We start from the raw sequence: 4798 nt of genomic DNA, 5'->3' as shown, positions 1-4798 counted from the left end.
CATCTGGACACGGACGATGACGGCTGCTGCTCCTCCACATATCATGTAAAGCACTGTAAATAAAGGATAAGGATGTCGCTGCACAGCCAGCGCCGTCGGAAACACCCGAACCGGCTGCATCCATCGAGGAAAAGCTGGAAGAAGGCGTTCCTTAAGTGCAAATGTTTATCTAATGGCCGAGGCATTCGAAGCCTTTTAAAACGCCCGTTAAACCCTACAATGCCGGGATGATGCTAAATGGGCTATTTAAGGAACAGCCTCATGCACTTATCGGAGGTCAAAGGGAGATCAATACGCAGCAGAGTTTTGATGTTTATCCCTCCTCGAGTGATTCCCACCAGTCCTTCCCTTACCTGGAATCTTCTCCTTGACCCCAAATCTTCTCGGCCTCCAGAGGGTTAACATGCACCCTCAAACACTTGCACTAACCCCCCCCCCCCCCCCAATCTGCAGTCGGTAAAGACAAGCTATAGCTATTAGGTCATTATTTCCAGCCCTGACAGTAACAGTCTGTAGCGGAGAATGAGGAGCGATAAGAGCAGGGGGGCGAACAGAAGACGGAATAGGGCAGTCTATTGTTGTGACATTGTTCATCTCTCTACGTCAGGACAAAAAGTCAAATCAATGGGAGATATTGATGCGGCGCTCGAGGCTCACTTGTATCATTACCGCTTCGTCATCGCTCTCCCTCTGAACAGCGGTGGTGTGCGTTTTCCTCTCCACAGACTGGCATCTAAAGATGGAGTTTAAATGTATCCACGCTGGATTTGAGGGGATTTTTTTTGTATATTTTAATTGCTTCATGCTGCAGGGTAATTATTGCAGCCTGAGAAGCACTCACCTGTCAGACAGGACAATCCTCAGCGGCACCAAGGAACACACCGATCCCGTTGCTGTGGGCTCCTCGGTGAAATTCAGTGACCCAGCTGTCAATCTGGAAGTGTGTGTGCACGCGCGCGTGTAAGTGTGTGTGTGTGTGGAGCCCTTGAGCAGATGGCAGAAGGACAGTCCCGAGTTCAGTGCCACATCCATCACTCTCCTCTGTAAAATACTACACTGTAAAACGTTTCCTGTAAAATTTACAATAATTTAATGACAGTGTTGTAGATTGACTTCTGAAAGAATGTTTGTGTTTGTTTTTTTACAGTGATCCGGTTCAGAATCTCTCCCAAAGGAAGATCGAACCACCAACCTTCCGATAAGTGACTACGAAAGGTTGACTGATTTAGGTTTTTAACCTGGTGTGAAGTCGTTAAGGTCACATGACACTCAGGGAGGATGAAAATGGAGACTTCCACAACGCTACCGTGCTGCTCTCAGGGGGTATAGCTCAGTGGTAGAGCATTTGACTGCAGATCAAGAGGTCCCTGGTTCAAATCCAGGTGCCCCCTATAGTTGAGTTATTACTATTTTTACTGTTCAAACATGGCAGTTCTTCACAAAATCCTCTTTATTTAAATATTTCAATCAGAAGGGACTAATCTTTTGTGTCAGAAAGAAAGTCATTGATAAAAGACATTAAATCCTCGAGCTTACCTTGAAGGGGGATTACATCTACTGGACACCAAAATGGTGACATCATAGCTTGCTTTGTTCGCATGTAGACAGCAGTAGTATTATAAAATACGGAATTTAATTGCACATAACCCAGACAATGAGGTCAGCAACGTAACTCAATATCCACATTGAATTAACCAATGGTAGTCAAGGCGATGTCTCTGTTATGGGAATGGATGATGCCCTCTGGGGGGGAAAGGAAACCCCCGACTAAAGCACAACTTCATAGTTTTATAAAAAAGAAACAGGATCCGCATTGTTTCCAACTGTCTCCGGAAAAGTGACACCATTAAGAAAAAAACTCATTCAAAACGTGAACTCGTTGAACTTACCAGGGGTTGTAAAAATTGATTTCCATTAGGTGTGCTTTTATAACAACGGCCTCATGTTCTCTTCTATTCAGTTGGCCGTCACGTCTTTGTTTCTTTCTCTTTGAGCCACGGTTCACATTCCGAAGACGCACAAGTGCCACTAATAACATGTTTATTCCAGAAACACAAAATGTCCCGTCTTGTTTCCAGGAGACAAACTCAAGTTAAGATGCACTTTAAGGTGAAAGTCATTAAAGTGTGCTTCATGCACAGCAGTCAATCGACATCGTGAACAACAGCACATACAAACACTTCCCATCGCACAGCCTGGAAGGCACACACACACACACACACACACACACGAGTAATTAAGTCTGCAAATCTGAAATGAAATCACAAACATGGGCTAATTTCCTTGGCGATGGCAGAGCGAACGCATCTCTCCTCTTGGCTGGCCGATCAGAGCGAGCCGGCGTCCTCGTCTTAGCAAAAAGAAGTAATCAGCGAAAGGGAGATAAGGGACTGAATTAATAGAATCTGAACCAAAGAGCGGCTGGAGAATGAGAGACAGACGGAGAGAGAGAGCGGGTTCTTCCTGAATGCAAAGGATAGACATGTGCATCTTTAATCTGCTTGATTTTACACGCTGATTAAACAGGTAATCCATCTTTAAATACTGCTATTTTCTTTGGTGAGCATTTCTGAGACACAGAGGAGAGCCGGAAGCGCTCGAGTCCTCGTGAAGCCACGTCAATCATTTGTACTGAATGTTTTTTGAGTTCTGCTTCCGGGAGGCTCTCGGATGTGATTTTTTTTTTTTAAAGCTATTATTTGTTTCTCTGTTATCTCGGTCGTTTGTCTTCCTCAGATCGTGTCAGGCTTATTCTCCGTAGCCTCTGCACACACTTGAAACAGCGATAGGCGAGGACCATCCATCACCTGTGAAGCATCTGCTTTGCTTATTATTCTTTTATTTAAAAACAATAAAGGTTCCAAGGAAAAATAATGCTGAAAGCAACGCGTGCACACTTGAATTTCATTCTAAGAGAATGTTAAGTGGGAGAAAAAAAAACATTCAGCCTCTTTCAGGTTTTCTGGAACGCCGTTAATTAAATACAATTCCACAAAAGATGCCGACGCGAGAAGGCCACGTCGAGATACGGCTTGTGGAAAGTGGAAAACCGTGCAGCGAGAGAAATAAGCCACTAAGTTAAAAAAAAAGAGTGTTTCTCTCAGCCGAACCGCCGCCAGCAGTGATACCTGCACTTCTAATAGAATCGCACATCCTCTCGTCTGCCGGCTTTGGCCCAAGTCAACAAACCTTAACCTGTGCTTGATTTCGCCCCAGGAAATCTCTCCACCATGAGACACGCTAACGGTTGGGTGGCTGCAGCGAAGCCAGACCCTGACCCTGGCTCCGGGCCTGCCCTGAGGTTGCAGCACAAATTCATAAACCGAGGTGACATTCTGCTGTTGGACGTTCCCCCCGGTAACAGCTGGTTGGTTTGTGGTGTGTCTGTGGTTTACTTCCTGGTATCGCTCCAAGGGCAAAAGAGTGGAACTCGAAAAGCACTCGGAGAGCGCAGACCTCCGCCAAGCAGCTCATTCCCCTCGTAATCGGATGTGCACCGTCCACGTGGTGATCTGGATCACATATTTATACACCATTCATGAAAAGTAAAAGTGAATCGGAGTTTATGTGTATTTTTAACTGATTTTTGAATCCGTAAATGAAGTTTTCAATGTTAAAACTGCATATTTTTTCCTGACCTCATTCTGGATCCGATCCAGATTAAATCTGGTGGAATGATAGAGGCGCCACACTTTAAAAGAAGTATGCAAATGTCTGAGTGAGGAAATTCTTTCTTTGCTGTGGCCGTTGCTTTTTCTCTGCGATGGGTTCACACGGTGGAAAGTCGCTCGGCGGCTAGGCAGTGATTTACATGCCGCGCAGGGGGGGGGGGCGCACATCTCACTGGCACAACTCAGCCATCAGCAGGAGTTATGACCGCCCAACACCACGAAGCAAGGCTGACCAACAACAGGACATGAAGTACGCTTCATTTATTACCTCTCGCTCTTTTGTATGCACAGACCGCCTCCGGGCCTTCCGCCGCCCTCCGCTTGTCGCCTCTCCTCATTTCACTCGAAGCAGGATTCTTCTACGGAGGCAACACGCAACCCCGCAGAAGTTCTTTTAACAAAGTTGTCATTGTCCTTCTCACTCCGGCCTTCGAGCCTGAAATCAAGCCGCCTGCCAACTTGAGGATATGCAATCCGGGCTGGACCGGAGCCAGTAAACGCTCCACAACCGGCCCTTATAAATTACACATGCATGCTTTTGCAGAATAATACGCAGCTGTGCTTGCAAAGCCAAGGCACAGTTCAGAGTATTACACGTTGAAAAAAAATGAGCCTGAGGTGGAAAACACGGACGCATGCGCGGCCGGAGGCGCAATAAAACCCAGAAGGACAGCGACAGGATTTGGTCTGAGAGTTTTTGGAGGACGCGGCGTCACAGCAGGTCAACTTTATAGTGACCTTTAAAGCAGGACGGGGTGACGCGTCATGCGTAAACGCGCGCTCGGGGCGACGCGAGTCCGATTAGGAAACGCTCCCTGACTCCCCCCCCCTCTCTCTTTCTCTCCTTTGTTTTCCTCCATCCCCCTCTTTCTGCCATTTCCTCCCATCACGCTCCCACGTTTAGTTTATCTCCGCGTGTGCGCGCTTCTGCGTGACATTACGCACTGGGCCACCGCGAAACCATTAACATCCGGAAGCGCGTCTGCCGCGTGACGTCACCGTCTCTGTGGAGACTCGTTAATATTCATCCCATCAGGTTGTAGGAGGGGGGGGGGCGCACAATGTGTTGTCTTTCTGTTCTCTAATAAGCAGAATTCGCCATCAAAGTTATATTACCGTGATAAATA

At 46.9% G+C, this 4798-nt stretch overlaps 1 non-coding gene across 1 annotated transcript; it reads left to right on the top strand.

The window, feature by feature from the left end:
• The first annotated feature begins 1319 nt into the window (after positions 1–1319).
• On the top strand, positions 1320–1391 carry trnac-gca (transfer RNA cysteine (anticodon GCA)). The gene has a single exon. It is a non-coding gene; the product is annotated as a tRNA-Cys (tRNA).
• Positions 1392–4798: the final 3407 nt, after the last annotated feature.

This window comes from Brachionichthys hirsutus, chromosome 16 (assembly GCF_040956055.1).
Source record: "Brachionichthys hirsutus isolate HB-005 chromosome 16, CSIRO-AGI_Bhir_v1, whole genome shotgun sequence".
In the NCBI taxonomy this organism is placed as follows: Eukaryota; Metazoa; Chordata; class Actinopteri; order Lophiiformes; family Brachionichthyidae; genus Brachionichthys; species Brachionichthys hirsutus.
Note: the sequence above shows the minus strand (reverse complement) of the source record. Positions and strands in the feature narration are given on the sequence as shown.